This window comes from Peromyscus maniculatus, chromosome 15 (assembly GCF_049852395.1).
Source record: "Peromyscus maniculatus bairdii isolate BWxNUB_F1_BW_parent chromosome 15, HU_Pman_BW_mat_3.1, whole genome shotgun sequence".
Classification (NCBI taxonomy): domain Eukaryota; kingdom Metazoa; phylum Chordata; class Mammalia; order Rodentia; family Cricetidae; genus Peromyscus; species Peromyscus maniculatus.
The window spans coordinates 7,858,952-7,883,894 of NC_134866.1; the positions used below are offsets into that span (position 1 = coordinate 7,858,952).

Genomic DNA, 24,943 nt, shown 5'->3' on the forward strand with positions numbered 1-24,943 from the left:
TTCAAAGGCAACTTTAAGTTGCACTCAAGTTCAGTAAGAGCCACTACCTCATGGGTAACAGAAGGCTTTCTACTCACTATGTTGAGACAAGGAAGGCAAAAAATGATGACAAACGGGGTCCTCTGATCATAAAATTAACTCAAACTTCCAGAGAAATTCTCTGAACTCTTCTCATTAAAGGGGGGACTCCATTTGTTCTCTATCCCAACCCACTGCCCAGGCCATTCATACAGAGATACATGCAGGTGCTGTGTGTCGATGCTTTGGGGTCTAAGCAAACTTACTACCAGTTACAGACAACTCTAGGAGAGACTGCGACATCACCCATCAACATAACGCAGCCCTCACTCTTCCCAGCAGTGAAGTCCAGAGGGAGGGCACCGGCCACAAACCTGAGAGCAGACTTCACATGAAGACCTCACTTCCACAGCAGCTCTCCTGTGCCCGCTACTGTTGCAGTCAACACAACTGTCAAACTGCAGTGCATCCAGGCCAAGACCTTCTCAGATGCATGACAATCCAAATACACATATCTTCACGACCAGCATCTTCCCTTGCCATGATTTCATAAGGACACTTAGACTAATGGTTCAAAACAGAGACTTTTACTTCTTCTCCAAGTGCAGTTTACAGTAAGTGTCTGGAAATACTTTGTCACAAATGTGGGTGCAATGGCCACTAGTGAGCACTGGATGGGGTGATGAAATAGAAGAAATTTCTACATAAGAAGAAATTATCTGCCCGGTGGTGGTGGCACACACCTTTAATCCCAGCACTCAGGAGGCAGAGGCAGGTGGATCTCTGTGAATTTGAGGCAGCCTGGGCTACAGAGTGAGTTCCAGGAAAGGCTCCAAAGCTACACAGAGAAACCTTGTCTCAAAAAAAAAAAAAGAAATTATCTAATCAAAAATGTCAACAGAGCAAGGGTTAAAAGCACCACACACACACACACACACACACACACACACACACACACACACACACACAAGCATGTACATATGCACACACATGAATAAGCAATGTGGGTAATATTTTGCTCTATGAAAATGAAAGAAACTGGAAAGGCCAGATGCTCTTAGCACTGAAGTTTTTCTGGCTACTAAAATAAGAAGGCTGGCAGAGTCATTGAACAGCTTTATCCTAGACACTGTCTCTCTTTATCCTCCTATGAATAAAGTAAGAAAATTGATACTTAGCCTTAGAACTCACAGTGTATGGTTGTAACATGCTACGGCTTTTACATTGTGTCCACAAGTTTCTGTACAATATGTGATTGGATGCAATTCTCAGACAAATAATACTAAAATAGTATTTTTAACATTATGTTCTCTAAGTTCTAATTAAACAATGTGACCTCATTGGGTTTTCTATGTAAAACATATTTACTACCTACTTATACACATCATCTGCACAGCTATTTTTTTTCCTCATACAAATCTATGTCTTTAAGAGTGAATTTTTTTTTAACTTCCACACCCTCAATTGCTCACTGGATCCACCTCTAATTTGCCAAGTAGGTACCAAGGATTACCGCTGGCAGTTTGCAAAGTTACAGGAAACAAGACTGATCACAAAGGTTCAGTTTACACATCTTTAACCAGTCACTCCTCTTAAGACACCCCTCTCACTTCTGGGCCATGTCTTTACCAGAGGACTTATAGGGTCTATAAACCGTTTGCCATTCCAACATTCAGAGTGGCAGCACTGTGAGGACAGACTCTGTAGTAAATGACAACAGCCTGAGTGACTTGAGGACACAAATGCACTTCTCAGTTCTAGGGGCTGAAAGGTCTAAGTTCCAGGTACAGGCAGATTCAAACTCCTGCTGCCTAGTTTGGAGTTGGATGTCCCCTTCCATCTTCACGTGGTCAAGAACAGACAGCCAAGGGCATGCTGTCTTCTCCTACAGGTGCTGTTCCTGCTATGAAAGTGGTCAAGGCACAACCAGAAAGAAAGAATAAATAAATAATCTACATCCCATCATCATCAAACTGAGTCAAAGAATCTCAAAATATGCCTTCTGTGAGGACAAAGACATTTGATTCACTGTGATTCCTACATGCAAGATAGCAGAAGGAGGACTTGCTGTCCAGTTCCCACAGGCTCTGCCTCACTAGCATTAGTATTTTGTCTCAGCTAGCCATGAGTTGACCCTCTCAATGGCTCAATCAAAGCCCTACCTTTTGGCAGCAATTCCTACTGGCCTTCAAAAGTATTCTTTATCCTGTACATCTGACAACTCTCCACAATTTACAAGTACTAAGGGGAGACCAATTAGAAGTTCCCTACATGTGAGCTAGAACAGGAGTACGCATGCATACACACACACACACACACCCCAAAGAGGAAGAAAGTTGAACATGGCTTTGGTATGAATAAGGACAAGTCAGTATATTAAGCTCTCTGTGTCTTGGCCAGGGTATGTGCTGTCAGTTATGGAGGAAGAGATGAGGTGGAAGAAACATGTACTCATGCTGAACAACATAGTCAGGGAAGAAAAACTGCAATTCTGAGTCAAAGAGAAAAGGGAACAAGGAAATAACAATCACTAGGTGCTGTCCTTCCCAGTATCTACTTAAGATATGCAGACATCAAGACAGCCTCTTCCACTGCTGCAAAGCCCAGGCCCCAGGAGTGCTGACGGCTTCACCTTTCTCTGAAGGGGTGCAGGCACACACAAGTGTCCAGGAGACAGGGCACTATTATAAATTATACCTGAGTGTTCTGTTTATTCGCCTGGGAAGCACTTCATTTTTCTTAAAAATTGAGGTCTGACAAGGGATTCAATTCAGTGGAATCAACACCTAACTGACCAAACCAAACCAAGATAAAGACAAATCAAAACAACTTTCATTCATCTGTGATGTTGCAGAGGGAAACATGGTTTGTCCGGAGGAGACATGATTTGATGTGTATCCCCAGCATCCTATTGGTACATCTGTAGCCAGAACAACAGCCTCAACCTATGCTCTGTGGGGCCCTTGGTGGCCACATTGGCTCCAGATGCTGCTAAATCATGAAGGGTCTTTGTAGCCTGGCCAAGGCATTTGCTTGTCTGTGTTACTTGCTGGGACATATGCACACAAGATGTCCCAGCAGGAAACACAGGGATAGACAGCAGCTGGTCACAAAGACTTGTTTCAGTCTTACTGAGCCTCATGGGTGCCGCCACTTTGTGATCTATAGCAGCAACATTGGTCAACAAAGGAGCTATGGCCTGGGGTAATGTTAGAGTCAATCTTCCTACGAAGCCATGTTTTGAGTAAAACCTTAGGCATTCTCTATTTGAATCTACTTTAATGATAGTATTCATCACTGCCCATAATACATAAGAGAAGGGCAGAATGTGACACAGGAAGCATTCTTGATTTGCACAGATTTGCTCCTGTGAAGGAAGGGGAAGTATCAAGTATCTTACATCAAATGCCAAAGGGAAGACTTGTAGGGTTCTAATCCTCTGAGATGACTTGATCGCCTAAGAAGGGAATGTTCAAAGGAGAACGCCTGTTGTCAGAAACGTAATTCCTGACATATGGAAGCAACAAGAGTCGGAGGAGATTACATACCCGTTGTGGAAGTATCTCAGACCATCAGAAGAAACGGGAAGGCCCTCTTCAAGTTCACTTCTAGCTAGGTCTCTCTGAGCCAGAACATAGTTAGAACCACAGCCCCTTGCCATCCTAAGTCCTCATCCATTTGCAACCACACTGCCTATTCCAGAGCCATCGCTTGAAAATCATTTCACCCTTTACCCACATAATGGATACCTTCTTCTGAGATTTTTCCCTGAGTTCTCATGGTCACATACAAATGGGGCATACAGACTTAGGGAGAACTTGTTTGTAATTACAAAATGGGGAAATGGCCCCTTTTCAGAAAATCCTTTCCTACACATGTATCTTGTAGGGTACTGCTTATGTTTTCATCTAGAATTCTTACCATTTCAGGCTTCAAAGTGAGGTCTCTGATCCACTTGTAGCCTTGTGCAGGGTGATAAGTACGGGTCTGATTTTATTCTTCTGCAAGTAGATATCCAGGTATCCCAGCACCATTTGTTTAAGATCCTGTCTTTTCTCTAGTGCATGTTCTCTGATCTCTTTGTCAAATATCAGATGGTTATCACTAAGAATATTCACGTTTCAGTCTTTTATTTTATCACATTGGTCTACATGTCTGGTTGTATAACATATTTCTTTAATCACTACAGATACATATATTGAAATTTGGACATCCCTCCGGTAATACTTTTTTGTGTGTGTTCAGGATTGCGTTGGCTATTTGGTTTTTTTTATTATTCCAATAAATTTGACAATTTTTTATTTCTGATTTTTGGTAAAGAATTATGTCAGTACTTTGATTGAGATTGCATTGAATCTGTAAATTGCTTTTGGGAGGATGGTTATTTTCACAATATTAATTCTACTAATTCTTTCCATTTCCTAGTGTCTTTCTCCAGAGACGTGAAGTTTTCATTGTAGAGGTCTTTCACCTCCTTGGTTAGGTTTGTTCCAAGTTGTGTTATTATCTTTGATGCTACAGTAACTGTTTTCTTGTGTAATAAAATAGGTATGTATCAAAGTTAGGGCCAATGATTTAAACTATTCTTTAATGGATGTATAACATCTAAAGCAGTCTTTTAGTATACCTGCTGCAATTTATTATTCAATATAAAAGGAAGATTTTGGGAGGCAGAAGGAAAAACACTAAACACAAGGCTATAAAACGTACACACACACACACACACACACACACACACACACACACACACATATATATATATATATATATATATATATATATATATATATATATAGAGAGAGAGAGAGAGAGAGAGAGAGATCCTCACATGTTTCTCTTGAAATATCTAGTTTTATAATTTATATTTATTCACATAGACTGGTATTTTTATTTCTGTGGTCTGTATTAGTATTCTGACTGCCCCTTGGAAACCATTGTTAGTATTCTGACACACCCCTTGGCACTGCCCTGCATCCTGACTTAAAAGCCTCATTTTGGGGAAAGGCCCCTCCCCTTCCTCTCTTCTGCCTTTCCTCCCATGAGGTGCGCACCCTCAGTCCCTCTCTCTCTCTTCCTCTCTCTTTGTTCCCTCTTTCCTATCTTCCCCTTTGTCTCTTTATTATAATAAACCCTTCCCTCACAGATGCAGTGACTGAGTTGTGAATGACGGTCCACCACCACCCCACCACCATCCCACATAGCATGGGTCACCCGCCAGCCCACTGCTACATTTGCCCAGCATGCCAGCATGTTTTCCTGCATGTGTGGGACACTCTCAGGGTCCCCTGTGTGCAATATATCGTAACACTGGTGTTAATGACTCGGCAGAGGTCCTCCTGGTGCATTTCTCCTGCCTGCCGGCAGTCTGAGACACACTAGGAGACCTGGAACCTTCAACATTCACCTCATCCAACACCAGCATAATTGGTAAGCCTCCCTTTTGGGCATTTCCCCACAACTGAGGAGTCACTCCTTGCTCAATCGTGGTGCCAGCACCATGTGTCTTTCGTGCTTTCAGCCTTTCGGCCCCCATCTCGATGCAATGGCATATGGAGACAGCCTGTGCCCTCTCAATTCCATGGCCCATAGCCTTTGTGATGATGGTCCATTGGCTATCTTGAGCCATTCATCGGCCCTCACTGACCCTCTGGGACACTGGGGGTCAGTCTTCTGGGCCTCACACATCACCGTGGGAAACGTGCCTGTGGCCCTCCACCTCCACCACTGCTGCCGATCCGTGGCTTGGCTTCGTTCCTCTGCAACTGCTTGCACAGCCCGAGGGATCCCTCTCTCCCATGCGGCTGCACTGTTACTCTGTTTCCTGATCCCCTCCAAGCTCCAAGGCATTAACCATATAAGTTTCCCAGAAAAAAAATTTCTCTGTATTTCTTTCACAATGTCTATTTCCTAGGTGTAAATGGAAATGTATGATTGTTATTGCCATCTATATTTCTAACTGACTTTTAAATGCTTCAATTTATCTGTTTCTTATCTGCTCAGTTTATTTTGGGAAAAAAAAAACCCACACGAACACATGGTCAGGTGCCATATTTGATAGGGGTGATCAGATGGTCAGGTGGTGCCATCTTAAGTAAGGGCAATTGCATGACCAAGGCCCCATGTTAAATAAGAGCAATCTCATGGTCAAGCCACCATCTTAAATAAGATCAAAACAGACAGGTCATATGGCCTCACTACCATCTTTACTAAGGGTAGCAAAAAGTCACTTCCTGACTCAGTTGTGGGCAAGGCCAACATGTTCCTATGCTGAGATAATTTGGCAAGAGTAATAATGCTTAAGAGATTTTAAGTCTTTTAAAATGCCATGTACTTTATTTTTAATATTGTAAGAAGACATTTGAGAGTCTTGAACCTTTCCTTGGGAGCAGTTTTTAGGGAATGATTCAGGACATAAATACCAATTATATATACTTTTTGACATAAATCTGTAATTCTCCTAGAACTCAAAGGTACGAGTCTACTTCTGCTGTTTTGCACATACTCATTGTCTGCTCTTCTATGGTACAGATTTCAGCACTGATTGATAATACTAATTTATCTAAAACTTTTATTCCCTTTTATAAAATAAAAATTCATATAAGCCTCAGATGATCAAAAGAAGCCATTGGATCCACTTGACAGAGGTCAAAGGAGCTCCAGATAAATGAGTTTCCTCACAAGTCTGTTCCTGAGGATGGTACTTCTCTCCCTCCTGGTCTCCATTTAACAATCACTAAGATCATGAGCCAAGAGGTTCCAAATCAATTCATAAATTTTAATTCTGTCTCTAGCCTATATTTCAGCAGGCTGGTAGAAATGTCAAAGCAACAGTTGTGGACCACAATCTACAGCACTTTCTCTGCTACAGATGCCAGCAGAGACTCTTGTCTATGTGATGTGGACCAGCCCAGCTAAACATGTTCTCTGTCTCTACAGCTGGGTCAGATGACCACATACTTCTGATAAATACCCCATTTCCTGGGTTCCCTCCTTACCTTTGACTAGCCAGGGTCCTGACCACCCGAGCCCTGTTTTAGCTTGAAGCAGCTATGAAGAATACGTCATCCTGTGCTTCCTATTTGCAGGACAGGGTGGAGGGCTTTTTTAAGGATGGAACCCCTGGCATAGAGTCCACCAAAAGGATCTTTTTCCTTTCCTCAGAATTGGGTCATACCCTGACTCACAAGCCCTTTTTCTCCTGTTTCCCCGTCAATCTTCTTTGCCTTCTCAGAAGACAGCTTAAGAAATAATTATTTCTATATTAGTCATTCATGATTACAATCTGGCTGCACTCAAAGATCAGAACGACAGCTATAGGGCATTAAAATGGTGATAGATTCAGATATCACAGCTAACAACTTAAGAAACGTCTCTCCTTACTCAAAGTCTGTTCAGACTCAAGAGTATAAGCCTCCCTGTCCTTGCTAACTTCATTGAGCTGTGACTGACTAGGAAGCCTGTGTATTCAGATTTAATTTATATACGCTCTCAAAGTTAATTTAATTTAGACATCTAACAGATTTTCTTTCCCCAGTCCTCAAACCCTGTAGAGATATGAGAATATGAGAACATGGTATTCAATATAAAAGCCTTTTTTATGATAGAAAGACAGGTCATCTCCTGGCAGCATCCTGTATCTCCTCCAAGAAGATAGATGGTCACAGAAGAACTTCTACCCAGAAGCTCATAGCAAGGCTGGCTGCACAGTGAAAAGCTGAGATCCTGTCCAGACTGTGAATAAGAGGAGCAGCAGGGATCAACTGTCCTCTCTGCCAAGACAGGTAGGATGATCTCTCCAAATCTGTCAGATCTTCAGGGCTATCAGCTGAACAAGTGCTGCCTTTGGAGCTTCTGCCCCACCCCACCCCCACCCCCACCCCCAATGACCACGGAGAGACTTAGGATTGCTGCCTAGGTAGCTGGAAAGTTGTCTCACTTCTTACATTTTTCCTTCTCAGATTTGACAAGGCTTGATAACTAGGGTGTTAGTTTAACAGCCCCAATCCCAAGATTTATATATATGCTCTCCAGTTACAGACAGGTATGCCTCATTCACAGACTTCATGGTACAGGATAGACTGGTTTCACATATAACTCCAGAGGTTCAAAGTTTTAATACTGATAAATGTAACTTTGATAAACTGATAGAACACTGACTACAAAGAGTACTTAAGAGTCCTAAAATGGATTTTTAAATCTTTTGCTATGATTAAAATCCATTCCAGCTGTCGTACAGGTAACTACAGGTTCCTGGGAAAAGTTCTGCTACTGTATCAAGAAATCTGGTCTGATGAAAACTAGCAATCTCCAGAGCCCATTTTTGACCTCCCCATTTTCTAGCATATTTTGCAATTTCACTCCTCCTGTCTGGGCCAAGGTGCTCTCCAGATACTCCAGCCACTGCACCAGCTGGCACCAGCTGGACAGATGAACCCCCACCTCCAGAGAAATGGCAGATGTGATGGCTCCTGCACTCTTAAGAACACACCATCCCTAAATTCACTGCCAGTACCAGCTTCCCAGGCTCAGGCAGGCAATTGCCCAGCATCTGGAACCTGGTTTTTCAAGACATCCCAATAAAGGACGTATTCGCTCTCATGTCTGACTCATTCACCCTTGCCTCTTCGGTACAACCAGGGCACTTCTCTGTTCAGACACCTGAGATCTCCATGACGACAGCCAACTCTGCTTCTTCACTCATGTCTCCCACCATGCATGACTCCTGGTTTCCCCCTCCCCACTTCGCCCCTTGTCAGTTTGAAGCAGTCGGAAATTCAGCACCCTAGTCCCCCCCCCACTCACTATTCATAGCTCACCTTTTATAATAATCAAAACAGAGGGATGTTAATATTCTGACCTGGTCCTTGGAAACCAATGTTAATATTTTGACCCCCTGGCACTGCCCTCCATCCTGACATAAAAGCCTCATTTTGGGGAAAAGTCCCTCCCCTTCCTCTCTTTCTTCCATCTTTCTTCCCACAAGGTGAGCACCCTCAATTGCCCTCTCTCTCTTTTCCTCTCTCTTCCTTGTCTTTCTCTTAGTCTCTCTATTATAATAAACCATTTCTGCAAAAATGCAGCATCTGGGTCATGAATGACTGTCTTCCACTGCCCTGATGCCATGCCCGCATGGTGTGGGTTGCCCACCAGCCTGCCGCTGCTTCTGCTCAGCATGCCAGCATATTTCCCTGCATGCATGAGATACCCTCAGGGTCCCCCGCATGCAATATGTCATAACAGTCTGTATGTTTGGAATAATCACTGATAGACAAAGGAGTTTTTAAACATTTCATAGGCATTATCAAACTGCTTTTTCAAACATCTGAAGAGTTTATATTTCCATCAGTTACAGGACAGGATTTTAGTAGAATCTTGGCAAACAGTAGGTACTTTTGCTGTCTGCATCTTTCTGTGTTTGTTTTGTTTGTGTATTTGTTTTGGCCAATTAGAACAGCGATCAGGAAAGTTGTAGATCCTGAAAGGGAAGAAGATAGCCATGAGTATGAGCTGGGATGAGGCTGGGGGAAAACAACTGACTATTGGTTTTAAGTAAAATGCTGTACAAATTTGCATGTCATCCTTGCACATGGCTCCTGATAATCTTCTCTGTAGTGTTCCCATTACAGTATAGGTGCTGTCAAAGCCAGCACTGAGTCTTTCTATAGAGGTGATGCATCACAACAATGCTTTCTGTGATAACAAGAAGACGTGATGGAATGCTTTGGACCAGGAAATCCACTCTAGTGTTCTCATTCTGATATGTAGCTCTGCTGTCTCACTGGAATTCCCAAACAATAAACACATGCTATTAGTAAGGTGTTAAGAACAAGGGCCTTCATTTCTCTTTCTCTCAGATCTTTCCAAGCATCTTTCAGTGTTGTTCCCATTTTTGTTCTGTTGTATTTGTACTAAGCTATTATTGATAGCAACAATAAAGAGGTAGTCTGTAGTGTTTGTAATTCCAATGTAGAAATAGTCGTCTTTAAAAGTATAATCAGCCGGGTGGTGGTGGTGCACACCTTTAATCCCAGCACTCGGGAGGCAGAGCCAGGCGGATCTCTGTGAGTTCGAGGCCAGCCTGGGCTACCAAGTGAGTCCCAGGAAAGGCGCAAAGCTACACAGAGAAACCCTGTCTCGAAAAACCAAAAAAAAAAAAAAAAAAAAAAAAAAAAAAAAAGTATAATCAATCCACTTTCCTTTCCCTGATCCCATCAAAGAAATGAATTAATTCCAGAATCATACTAATAAGAGAAATCAAATGGAATTCATCTTTTATCTCTCATAGGCAGTGGAAAAGTCATTACCCAAACCCTGGCCAGTGGAGGCCAGTTCCTTCTCCTTCATCTTGTCCTCAGTGAGTTCCCCATCACCAGTGACCATCCATCTCCTTCATCTTGTCTTCAGTGAGTTCCCCATCACCAGTGACCATCCATCTCCTTCATCTTGTCCTTAGTGTCATTCACACTTGTCATTTGTACATGCATTGTCTGAGACTTGAATGCCTCCATGCAGCAGAGATGGGGAAACACAAACTTTTAAAATTCAGACTAGTAGACATAGGACTGTTTCATATAAATTCATCCAAATGGATTTCTTGAGAGATGAGTCTCAACTTCTAAAGTACTAGGCATTAAAATATTTAAAAGATTTGTTTTATTTTGTGTGTACTAGTATTTTGCCTGAATGAATGTCTTTTCACCACATATGTACTTGTGGTGAAAATATGTAACTTAGGAAAAGGTGTTGAAAATCCTGAACCATCACATTGGTGCTGGGAACTGAATCAGGATTCTTTGAAATAGCAACAGATTTTTTTACCACTGAGCCATCTCTCCATCCCCAACTGTCATGAACTTTTAAAGGAGATCTTCTAGATTATTTATAAGCTAAATTCTGTGATTGCCTTTACTGAAGATGTTATACAATGGGTAAAATTCACTTATTACTTCATTGTCTATTCTATTGCTTGGTTCACTAATAATTGCTTATATCTTTTTAACTATCACATGGTAACACTGTATATTTTATGGGGTATAGTGCCTTAATACAATTTTCATATATGTACATAATGGTCAAATCAGGTTAATGGACATTTTCAATTTTTTTCTCACATGCCTTAATATTTGTATGCTTGAAATCCAGTTCTTTCAAAAATATATAATGTTGTTAATCTTAGATATCTCACGATGTTGCCGAATATCAGATGTTATCTAACATAACAACTGCATTCTATAGGTATTTTTGGATCTTCCTATACTTCTAATTCTATCTTCCTTCCCCAAGCATCATTATTGTACTCTTTTTTGAAATCAAGTTTTATTGAATTTACAGATGACTAACAATATACAGAATTTGTCCTTGGGGCCCTGGCTTACTCCACTTAATGTCTTCTAGTTACATTCATATTGTCACAAAAGAAAAGATATCATTCTTTTTATAGCTGAATAATATTCCATTTTTCATTTACATATTTTCCCTATCTGCTCATCTGCCACCAGACATCCCAATTGATGTCAAAAACAAAACAACAACAAAAAGAAACATCTATGATCTTCACTGCTTTGGAATTTAAATTTCCACCAACAGTATACAAGGTGAATGATTTTTTTCTTATGACTGTTATCTACTTGTATATTTTAACAACGTCTATTTCTATTATTTGTTCATTTTTAATCAGATTGTTCATCCTGTTGTCGTTGTTGAGGTTATTTTATATTCTAGTACACCCTGGATGTGGATCCCTTGTCAGACTAATATTTTCCTTTTTTTCCTAGTCTGCCAGGTATTGCTTCAACCTTTCAGTTGTCTCAGTTTCTTCCATCCTTCCCATTGGCTGTGTAAATGCTTCATAGTTTGATTCATCTCATTTGTCTGTTGTCTATATCCATAATGCAAAGTCTTCCCCCTATGTTTTCCTCTAAAGTTCCATTACTTTAGACTTTGCATATAGATCTTTGAATAACTTTGAGTTTGTATAAAAGGGAAGAAGAGAGTGGGGATCTAGTTTGATTTTTGTGCTTTTGGATATCCCGTTTTTTCCTAGTGACACTAACTGAAGAGTGATCAGTGCACCACACAAATGAGGCATATCCTGTTGCCAGAATACTTCCCGTGGATTCTCAAAGTTCACAAGCCATTACTTCTCATCACCCAGCCCTACACCCTCCTTTACTGTAAAGTACATTTGCCTCAGGGACTCAGTGGCTAGCACCAAGTCTAGTTTTCACTAACAATGAGAAATGTGGGTCATTAGCTTTACATTAATAGATTGGATTCTTTCTTCTGTGATAGAAAATCAAAGTTCCACACCACTGAAAAAACCTATGTGACATGGCTTCACAGGATCGATCTTCCTACAAAGGTGTTGACAATGTAAGCAGGGTTAACTAAAATCCTTGTAAGAATGCAAAATCTTGGCCTCCTGCCTGCATGTACAGCATTTTATTCACATCAGACAAAGCCTCCAACCCATCATATCAAAGCACTCATGGAGATTTAGAGTCACGTAGCATACTGCTGCCAGAAACCAGATCACTGACCACATTGACAGCATTCATCAGGCCTCTTCCCACTACAGGGTCTTTTGCAAGGGAGGGGAGACACAACAGATTAAAAAGCCATAAGCAGGGGCTTGGAAGATGGTTCTGTAGTTAAGAGCACTAGTTGTTCTTACAGAGAACCCTGGTTTAACTCCCAGGATCCACTTGGCAGCTCACAACTGTCTGTAACTGCAGTTGAAGAAGAGATCCCCTTTCCTGGCCTCTGTGGTCACCAGACAAGCAAGTGATGCACTTAATTAGGGTTTCTATGCTGTGGTAAAATACCACAACCAAAATCAAGGTGGGGAGGAAAGGGTTTGTTTGACTTAAACTTCTACATCTAAGTCCATCATTGAAGCAAGTCAAGACAGGAATTCAAGCAGGGCAGGAACCTAGAGGCAGGAGCTGATGAAGAGACCATGGACAGGGGCTGCTTACTGGCTTGCTCCACCGTGGCTTACTCAACCTGCTTTCTTAGAGAACCCAGGACCACCTGTCTAAGTGTTGCTCCACCCACAATGTGCTAGGTCCTCCCACATCAATCACTAATTATGAAAATATCCTAGAGGTTTGCCCACAGCTTGATCTTATGGAGGCATTTTCTCAGTTGAGGCTCCTTCCTTTCCAGTGATTCCAGCTTGTGTCAGTTGACATAAAACTAGCCAGCACATGCACAGACATACATACAAGCAAAACAACTACTCACATATTTTTTTTTGTTTAAAATTGAAAACCATTATAAGAGCAGTATGCGGAGAACACTGATGTGTTATAAAGGGGTGCAATTTGATAACAAATTGATAACAAATGGAAAGATCACTAAGCGCAGGCCTTACCGTGACAAGTCTGTCTCCTTAGACACAATGAGAGCTGATTAGTAAAAGGGGGTATGGATGCTAAAAGTAACTCAATTTAGATATTCACTGTAAGAGCCTGTTGTGTCCTCTACAGCCAGAATGGAATCTAATGATAAAACATAGGAGAAATCCACTAGTAAGACTTTGAATGACATCTCTCAAGAAAAGAATTACTTCTGGGACTTTCTGTCACTTTTGAGATCACTTCTGAAGGATCAAACTTCAAATAAAAACCTTATCAAGAGCTCTCCAACAGAAGCCAGTATTCTAATTATGTCTTCTACTTCTAACCAAGGCACACTGCTCTTCTGTAGTGACTCCTAGATGAGAGGTCAATGTGGTAGTAACCACAAATACGTACTTCATGCTCCTACAATTTCACAACAGCACACACACTAAGTATTTACTCCACCTGGATGAGAAATGAACACCTTCAAAACAAAACATCATGGCCCAGGAAGAATTTTTGCCTTTCTTTCCAAAACCTGGGCTTTTCTATCCCAGTAACTGGTCTACCATTTACTTGTTTAAATCAAAAATTGATATCTGAGGGGACCCTGCAGGTGGTCACAGCTGGCAGAAAAGTGAACAGTAAAGAGATGAAAATAGAAACTGGGTTGAGGTTGACTTTGTCAACCTGGATCATCTGATGCCAGGCAGTTCATTGTCAGCATATTTAAAACATAGTACAACTTGGAGGCAAAAAAAAGTTTCCTGGTGTACAAGTCAGCATAATTACTCAAAACTCAGCTTGGGGTTCATGTCATTTCTTCCAAGAAGGTGGGTTCTAGAGGTAGGATGCCTGTATTAGCTTAAGGGCCCAAGGAAGGATTTAGTCTGGACTTGGTCATGCAGAGATTATAGAGGTCATTTGGGCAACCTCGGGTCCTGGTTGCAGGAGCTTGGGAGAGCCTCTAGCTATACAGAAAATGTAGGGGTCATTTATACTATTAGGTATCTCTGGTCCTGGTTGTGGGAGCTTGGAAACCCCCTGGCCGTTAGAGTCCTTTATATTACTAGGTATCTAGGGTCCTGTTTGCAGGAGCTTTATATGACCTGACCCAACAGATGGCCAGGCGATTGATCACTTCCAATTCCCAGCATTCTCGACAGAAGAACAGGCATATATATATATAATCTTTCCCATTGGAAGGACAAACCTGCACATTTCTACATGTTTCTATGGAGATCTGTAGATGCAAAGACCTTCACTGTGCTCCCAACAATATTCCATGCCTTATTTTTCCATCTGGATACTCAGCAAGAGGAATACAAACTCAATCTCTAAAAATGTCAACACTCACTTCCCTCCCCTTCCACCAAGACACACATTCATCTACCACCACACCGTACACAGTGGCCTGTGACAAGACTTCTCCTAGGTCATCATGCTTCCCCTCCTTCTACTTTATAGACCATTGTTCCAGGGCTAAACATGACAATGTAAATAACAAATTGAAAATGCCAACAAATCCTGTCCAACCACCTTCTCCAAGCATTTCCCAAAGCCACAGTAAACACATTAGTTTCATGTCCTGGCTGACAAAGTCCTCCATACTGTGATTGCTTTTTATGGTCCAGTTCAGGTCATTGCCTTCTCCTTCTCCACAAGCTGATCCAAGACTGCCTTTTATTCATGCTCTACCACACGAATTCAGGTATGACACATCTCTTGTTTATTGTAATTGTTATGACTTTCTAATGCATCCTGAGAGCCAGGAGTCTATCAGTGTCTTTCAATGCTACATCCCCAATGCCTACAGCAGACTCTTACTGAGTGTGCTCAAAAAACATCTGTTTGGGAAGGAGGGAGAATAAAGGTTATTTCTCACCATGAGTTTGCCTATAATTTTCAAGAGAAGTGGTTAGTGGTTTACAGCAATAACAGAAACCTGATTTCCAACCAGACATTAATTGGGATGCCTGCAAGTCCTTGGTGACCCCCAGGTCCAGGAAGAGATGGGTCAGAACACCATTTGTTTACACAGATGTTTGTGCATGTGGGACTTTTATGTGAAATCAACCACCAATCATATGTCTTCTGCAAGATAATTATGCAGTAAGGGTGAGGTCCAACCCTCAAAATATTTGAAAGCTCCAAGAAATAAAACTAAAATTCTATTTGTAGAAATCTATAGCTGGCTTATTTAGCAATAACATTTACAATAGCTGAGTTTAATAGTTTTAGGGTGGTTTTATTTTCATAATATTCTCCCAAGGGCATTCCCTTGAGAATTTTTAGAAGTAAAGGCAATGAAATACATGCTAGATTAATAAATTAAATAATATTTACTCGGCTCAGCCATCTTGGTAATCTTGGCATAACCTTGGCACATTTCTTGACGTCTACACAGCTTTTCCCAGTCATCTCTGAACTGAGGAAAACATTGGATTAGTGACACAGGATTGTTGAGTAGACAAATATATGTAGACAAGTCTATCAGAGCTAGGGGTGCTGGGAGAGCTCAAATGCTTCCAGCCATTGTGATGAATAACTTATCAGTGTTCCACTGTTCCAGAGCATGAAATTCTAAAATACTTTGAGTTTGGATTGTTGTTGCTATTAATGTACCTAAATTTATTTTATCCAAGTGTTCATGTGTACATACACACATGTGTGTGTGGGCACACATGTGGTGGTCAGAAGACAATTTTCAAAAATCATTTCTTTCTTTCTATCATCAGGCTCAGCAGCACGTCTCTACCCTTAAGTCATATCTCCATCTTGTCATTGCTACATTTTAAGGAGTCCTTTAACAGCCTTTTCAATCCTTTCTTCTCATCATAACATGGTGACTTCAGGAAGGTAAGGATGATAAGGAGTACCTATACTTGATACTTTCTTATACATGGGAGATGTGCACAGGCTTCAGAAAAGAAAATGCTGCCTTCACAAATCATGTGGATCTCATTGGAAATGTTAGTTTGGCATGTATCTGACCATTTAGGGTTTACTCCAGAAAACAACTCACTGTGAATAATCTACCATAAAGACCAAACTCACCTAAGACTCCCTATGAGGATGCACACAGACACTTACATTATGATTGCAGGCTAACTCAGTCAAAATTCATTTTTTATTGTCAATATTATTAAGGTATTCTGAGACTTTATTGATACCTTTTACACCTGAATTATAGCATAATATTAAAAAAATGCAGCATAATACACAAAATAAGAAGTTACTGGATGAAAGAAATTCATTAAAATACTATAGAGGCAGAGGGATATTTTATTGTATCAAATTGGTCTTAAAAGGAAGGAATTCTGAAGAAATACCGAACAGTGATGGCTATGGGCTTGAAAAAAAGAAGAATTGAACAGACAGCAGGCATGGTGTTATATATGACTGCAATCCCAGCACCAGGAAGCTGAGGCAGGAAGATTGCGGCAAGATCAAAGCCAGTCTGAATAACAGAGTGCACTCCAGGACAGCTTGGGCTAGGTAGCAAGCCCCACCTTCCCCTGCCTCACACCCCCCCAAAAATTATATGTGTCCTCTTGAATACATGTTAGTGTCATGGCAACGCCTTAGGTGAATACTAATAAAGGAAATATGTGCCTTTCTATTTCTCAGTGATGCTCCTTATTATCTAGTGGATACTGTATGTTAGACTGGCACATACATCACATCTGTGTCTCACTGCTATGGCCACATTTGGCAATGTGGCCAAGTAATATGCTCAGGAATGGCTCATAAAAAAGGAGAGTGTCTATATAAATGCTATGTATACATGTATACACACATGTGCATGTGCAAATGTATACATATATATAAGTCAGTAAATATCACTTATTAAATAGGTACTATATAGCACTGATTGTTCTACAGCCATTTATTAAATAATGTGCCAAGAGTTCAGAATTGAACTACCTAGCTGAGATTTACCACCCAGGTTTAGGCATTGATTTATGCATGCATCACAGTGGGCCTGCTATCTCTATACATTATCATTTACATATATACATCTATATAGTTAAAATAATAAATATCTATGCCTATAAATATAGCTGTTGTAGCTATTTATCCATTGATCTATCTGTTATCCACTACCTATCTATCCAGTTGACCCCAGATAGTGCCTGCTTCTGAACAGCCTGTTCTCAGCCTTCACATCAGTGTTGTTCTCTGGACATGTACATCCAGATAACCGTGTTACAGAAAAAAGCAACTTCAGAGTTCTGAGCTTGGCTCACCCTGTGACCTGATAGTCATGCCATGCTGTGCTATTTTTGTGTGTAACACAGTAGACTTCTTGAAGATGACACTGATAAAACTCTGCTGTGACATTGATAGTAGTTTGAGCATCGATCTACGAAATGTTAAACACCAGGAAGGAACTGCCACCTGACCCTACAGTGCAGGGCACGACCACTCTGGGCCGTGTCTATGTATATCTTACACCTCACTTCCATTTCGTTCCCTTTCAGAATGAACAGCCAAGTTATGCACAGTGGTCTAAGATGAACATCCCAGCACTAGAGAGGCTGAGGCAGGGTGATGGTGAGTTTGAGGGCAACCCAGAATAGAGAAAAAGAATCTTACTCAAAAACAAAACAAAATGACATTCATTAAAATAAGCAAGACAAATACTTTGGAAGAATGGGAAGACCATCTTAGCTTTTATGTGGCTGAGAAGGGTGGTCGCTCATGCTGGAAAATAGCAAAGGCCGTTCACAAAGGCAGTAAAGAGTTCAACAACGTGGGGACAAGCCTGAGATGCCGTCAGCAATAATTAACTAATTTTTTTATTATAAGATCATATAATAAATGTATCACATGAATGGTAGCCCACTTAGGAGTCTAAGGGAACACATTTTATTACACTTCTAATCATTTGATAAGACAAGCTTATAAAATTTCATCTGGGTAACTATATTAAATAACACCTGTGACACAGTTCAACACCTGCTGCACGCCAGAGTGCCCAGTACTGAGGAGATGAAAACAATAACCAAGCCAGAGTCGCACAGTTCGAAAAGAATGAAACAGATCTATATACAAAATATGGCAAGAGCTACAGCTTGAAATCCCCTTTGTATAAAATTACGAGAGGAGCATGATGCAGATGGGGTACAACTTAATTCGTCAGGGCATGAAGAGAGAGGAAAAGCCCATGGAGGATAGGGTGCTGAGAGCTAAGGATTGGTGAACTAGCAAATATCCACCTGCTAGACAATGGAGGGGAAAGCACACCAAATGTGCTAACTGTTTGGGATTCAGGAAGAGCCCTGTTCTTCCTCTTTCACACAAGCTGACAGATGTCTAACTGTGCATGACCAAATTAGAAACAAGGCTGTATCTATTCAGGTTGGATTGCCCCTGCCCCCCCCCCACAATGCAACACTCATCCATTTATCAATGAATTAATCCATATATTAAATAAATTATTATTATTAACAGCCAATTAGGTTTTGAGGAAGTCATTATCATCCATCAAAGGATGGAGCAATATAAAAATATAAAACACCCTTCTTTAGTGGAGCTTACACTAGAAAAAGACCAGCGCATAGACAAACTTATAAAACAGTATATTGAATAAATCAGAGATGGCTAAAGAGTTTAAGTCAGAAAAAGAAAATAGTAAGATTGTTTTAGAATTAGTAACTTGGTCAGGAGTAGCACAAGGAATCATGACTAAGAAAACCTGAAATAGCAGATGCCACAGCATCCATGTTGATGTTCAGATACCAGATATACAGATACCGAGTGCCACAGACTGTTGGCACTTGGTATCTGGTCTATCATTCTGTTAATGGTATGCCTTCATTCTGTTAATGAAGTTTGTAAAGAGCTAGTCAACATATCACACTAGAGAAAGAAAGTCAGATGGAACCAGTGATGGGGAGAAGGGTGGGGAAGAGGATGAAGAAGGAGGAAGAACTTTAGAGGCAGTGAAGGTGTTTTCACAGAATGAAACAGAGCCACTGAAGGATGCCGAGCAGGGCACCGCAGAGACAACCAGGAGGCAAGAGGAGGTGGACAGATCATCCGGAGGCTGGAAACATAGCAGGAGAGATGGGGAGACCAGGAGGAGACCAGGAGGCACAGAGGAAGAGGAGGGGGAGACCATGAGGAGTCTACTTGGGTCACTAAGAAAAAGATGCTCGGAGGAGAGAAGAGAATGTAACAACGAAAATGCCGAAAAGTGGTAGATTTTAGATTGATGGGGGGGGGGGGGTTAGTGATGATATTTATTGACAGCTTGAATGTAGTATGGGATGCAAAGGGCAGAGCCAAGCAGTATTTCACACCTAGAGCCTTTGCAACCAGAAGAACGCACTCGCCTTTAGTGTAGTGGAGAACACACAGAACGTGGGGAGAAGAAAGGGAACCCAGGCTCGGCATGCTCCTCAAAACACAATTTGTCATCTAATCTCTGAGACCACGCAGGCAGTGACATGGACAGTTCTAGGGCTTGCGACTGCAGGTCCTAGAGGGGGTAGACATGAGAGTCACCGGTGTTTAAACGGCACTAAAGCAACTAGACTCCGTGGGATGCTGAAGCAATGAGAACCGTAGCTCCAGTTACTGAAGCACGTAAGACTCGCATGGCTGGGTGGCAGAGAGCTGAGGCTGGGACGAAATGAGCCGAGATGAGAGGTGAAGACCACGCTGTTCACGGATGTTTGGAGAGGGGGATGAGTGGTGCGGCCACTGATAAGATTCACTTGTTCCGATAAGTGATCTCTCACCCATGCTCAAGCAAGGAACTCTAATTGAACTCAGTGGGCCACATATAAAAATAAGGCAGGAAAATAGGAGGGGGACTCGCTGGGAAGGATGTTAGTGGGAGAGGGGAGGTGATGAGCGAGGGGAAAGAAGATGGGTGTGACTAAAATGCACTCTATTAATGATGAAACTGGCAAATAGTATATACGATTCTTAAACAGATGGGGAAATACTCCAAGGAGGGATCAAGGGCACAAATACTGCTGACTACTAAGTGTGAAGCCAACTGAATCTCGAGCGCCAAATTCAGCAGCGTGGCAGTTTGGTCTTCCTGACAAGGCAGTGCTAGCAGATGATCAAGGGTGGGCTCAAGAGGAACTGGAGAAAAGGCATGTCACGGAAACACTATTAAGGAGTTTTATCTTCACATATGTGGGTTGTGTGTGTGTGTGTGTGTGTGTGTGTGTGTGTGTGTGTGTGTGTTTAGGGGGTACATGGATTAGAACTATACAAGAAACTAGGGTTCACAGGTCAATGATTAAAGTTGAGAATGTTTCCACTCTTAATAGAACGATAACAGGAGATGGACAATAAAACCTGAAGAGCCTGCAAAAAGGGAAGAACTGAAGAATGATAAAAGCAAATGAACAAACAGCTCAGTCACACTCTGGTCACAGCCTCAACCACAATAAACCAGAGTAGGCAACACTTGGGCGGTTCTGAACCCACAACTTACTGCGCGCCTGTCTTTTCATTATACCTGTAGCAGGGAAACCTCCTGCATAGAAGGCAGAAGCAATGGTCCCCACAAGGAATACGGTCTCTGCACAAAGAACAGAGTAGCCACCCAAAATATGTGCACTTGAAAAAAAATGTCTAAGAATCTGAGGCATGTCAAATACTTTAGGTCTGCCCACTTAATTCCTCCACAATGAAACGTAAGCACTAAATATCCCTGGACACTGTTATCTGAAATCACAGTGGTGTTCACTTCCCAGAACTGCCCAACCATCTTTTCCAGTGGTTTTTGTGCACTGGCATCCCCAGCATGATCTTTGCCCAGAGCTCTAAGCAAAAGTAAATGAGGTAAAATGACCTCCCTTTGTGGCCTGATTGACAGAGACACAAACACACAAAAGCCACATGAAAGTGGCGGATAAGCATGAGCTGTTTAGGACAGCACCCCTGCAGCAGAGAGGCCTCTCTCATGGTCTGATGTGGAAACAACGCAGGAAACCCCTCAGGGCCATCAAACCCAAACGCCCAATCATAGGCACTTATCCCTTTGGGCATGTTCTGTCAAAGGATCCCACGCATAGTTCAACCGAGGAGGCAGTGCCTTTCTGGCACATATAAATCTACAAATCCCAGCAATTAACCCCCATACACATCTGCCTCACTAATGGGTATCTGAGAATAAACAGCACACAGCCACACAGCCACATACACACACACACACACACACACACACACACCACTCCCTGCTTGCCTTGCATCACGGAAGGAAAATGGATAGTGGACTTCACCACACATCTGTGACAATTCACGAATGTTTACAGCAGGCATAAAGCTGGTGACCACCAGGCTGAGAGCATGTTTGGCAGGCGCTCACATAAACAAAAGAAGAAGGAGGCCACAAGCCCAAACAGAAGAGACCAGAATAGGAGACCAGGCTCACAGGTGCCAGGATGGGAATTCTGGCCATTCTAATGTGAATAATGAGAACAGACAACCTTCCCGCTAGTGAACTTTGGTAGCATAGAGTGGAAGGCATGTGACTAACAGACGTGTCTGCACAGGCCTCTCTGGATCACATCACAGAGATTTTCCACTGGATGGACAGACAAAAGGACAGGCATAATAAGGAGTGACATTATTCAGAATGGCAGGCTAAATCTTTACCCCCAAAATGGGATCATTCAGCGTGTGTAAGCAAGAAACGTACCCTGTCCCAACAATGCACATGCAAATGCCATGAAGTAAAACCCCAGCTGGGACAGGGCATCAAAAGAAAGATTTCCTGCAGTTCAGCAGTTCACTTTCAGTTATTTACTCTCTTTGTCAGAGATACCTCTGCAATAAGCAAGTTATCACCCATGTCACTGCTACCACACCTGCATCCTTTGAATTTCCTCAGTCTTGCATCCACGAAACAGCAAAAGAACGCAAGCTGCGGTCCACTCAGAGATTCAGCCTCCTGGAAGCACTAGGGTGGATGTGCCAATCATCACCACAAGTACGCCATTGGTTAACATCATAGGTGAGTCACTGAAACCACCTGGGTGACTTCGGCTTCCCGTCTGAGCTTCACAGCTTGGTCTTGGTGTATATACCACATAAACACTGAGGGGAAGTTACACACAAGACAGAGACAAGAAGCAAAACTGCTATGATGACTTAATCATGATTGAAATACGTATGTGCGTGCATGGAAATGACATAGTGACGTATGTATGCTAACAGAAATCCAAAGCTGATGGGCCAGCTTAAGGGATTACATATTGATGTGCATGTATAAATATTTATTGTATGCTTCGATCTATTGTTTTTAAAATGATAGATAAGGATTGCTGAATACCCCCAAAGTGCAGAGGTTTATTTTTTCTGAACAAAAAGGAATTAGAAAATACTGAAGGAATTTCTACAGTCTGATTGTAGTGTGGGCCTCCACCTTAAGAGAAAGGAAAGTAAACCTGATTCCTTCTTACTTGGACAAATATTTAAGAGTTCGCATATCCTTTTGACACTAAAATTGGAGATGGATTTTGTTAATAAAGAAGAGAGAGTCTAGAGAGATAGCTGAGCAGTTAAGAGCTCATGAGGAGGACTCTAGTTTAGTTCCCAGCACGCATGCTGGGCAGCCCACAACCACATGTAACTCCATCTCCAGGAGGGGCCAACATCTCTGGCCTCTGCAGCCCCCTATACTGACGCACATTGCACATACTTACACACAGACCTCCCCACACACATACACACAACTTAAAGTAATACAGTAAACTCTTAAAAACAAGACAAGTGGGATAAGACTAGGAGAACCTGAAAAGCATCATCTATTTTAATTAACTTCCTCTTTAGTCAAAACATCAAAATCTTTGTGTTTATCAGAACAAAAGTAAAAATAAACTTCAAATTTCTAAGCACTGGCTAAAGTAATTATAAAGAAAAATTGATACCATTAAAATAAACTTTAAAATGATAAAGTTAATGAGCAAGAAAACATAGGGAAACAACCATTAGTGTATGATATTTAAAAAGTTAAGCAATAAAAAAGAATGTAGCAAACAGTGACAATGAGTTAATATCCTTAAAAGTTTAGTTATAAAAATTCCTCACAAAACATTGGCGCTTACTAACTAGACATATCCAAGAGCATCCTCACACATGCTTGTTTCCTGCCTTCATCCTAGTGGAGCTGCTAATTAGCACTTAAATAACATCAACAAAAAAAGAAACAATAAAATATGCAAAAAAAAAGAATGAGTGCCATCATACTAAAACAATTATTAAAGATGCTACTCAGCAGGAGTGATGTTTTTATCAAAACAAACTCTCTAGCATACTGTTCATGAAGTATAATTATCTGTTAACACTTTTAAAAGCCAACTGACAGTCTTACTAAGACCCTTATTTGGAAATACTAAATCAGCTACAATTAGTCTGTCCTAATGAATCAACCCTCAATTAAATGAAGGCTTTATGTTGGTTGTTAGGGCTCATGTAGCACTGCGTATGCACCAAATATCTGTGCTTCACAAATACAATGATGATGCAGCCTGCAAATATTGCAACAAATGCAATTCAGGCGTGGGAGGTATGGACCACCAGGCCCCTCCCTGCTCACTTCAGTATAAACTCATCCAACCAAAGGGAAGCGTCAAGTTATATAGCAGAGTCTTCCCTCGACAGATTATTATATACACATTAAAATTAGGTTTATTAACAATTTGTCATACTATAAAGCATGCATGTTACAATGAGTGAAAATTTTCAATCAAAACTGTATATCTATGCTACTTTTAACTCTAAAAATTGCTCATAGAAAGCCTCCTAAAGGAGATCATATTAAATACTAGCAGTAGTTAACTTTCATGAAGGCAGTGTTGGAATTTGGCCCTTTTACACATAGATCCCATCATCATTATTCACTACATTAAACTAATTTGTTCATTTTAATTGAAAATATCTGTAAAATACAAATTCCTTAGGGGTCCATGAGATGGCTCAATGGACAAAGTCACTTCCTACGAGGTTCACAATCTATTCTTAATTCCCAGAACCCACATGGTAGAGAAAGGGAAAACTGATTCCTACAAGTTGTCCTCTGACCTCTGCACAGGCACTATGTCATACAGACACACAGATACACACAGACACACACACAGACAAGATAAATATTATAAAAATATTTTTAAGATTACAAACTCCTCAACTGTAGAGACAACGTATTCAAAGCATAATTATGTATAGTCCAATAGACTTTACTAGATACATAAACTGAGTATAGAGATTACATGAGTATAAACACACTCTTAAGATAAATATAATTAAACTAATTAGCATATTGCAATTTACTTTTCCCAGTTAATAAGATGTCATAGACAGATATTTTATTTCTACAGTCAGAATTTCAGTTTTTAACCACTGTTACTAAAGTGAAAAGCCCATTTCCACATGCGTGGAGTAAGAATCCAGGAGTGAGTGGCTCCTTGGCAAAGGCATGTACACAAGCTGTTATATCGGGATTTAAGAATGAGTGAATCAATGAATGAAAAAAACAGAGCATGAGTTGAAACCCTGCATGAAGCAGAGTAGCTGGGATTAGAGTAACACACTGCAGACAAATCTACTTTAGG

The 24,943-nt window shown here is 41.2% G+C and overlaps 1 protein-coding gene and 1 non-coding gene across 4 annotated transcripts in view; both read right to left on the reverse strand.

Moving 5' to 3' along the window:
* Sema5a (semaphorin 5A) overlaps window positions 1–24,943 on the reverse strand; it is a 474,447-nt gene that overhangs the window by 336,318 nt on the left and 113,186 nt on the right. The window lies entirely within an intron of this gene.
* On the reverse strand, window positions 9,562–9,668 carry LOC121823007 (U6 spliceosomal RNA). Its single transcript, XR_006064302.1, has one exon. It is a non-coding gene; the product is annotated as a U6 spliceosomal RNA (small nuclear RNA).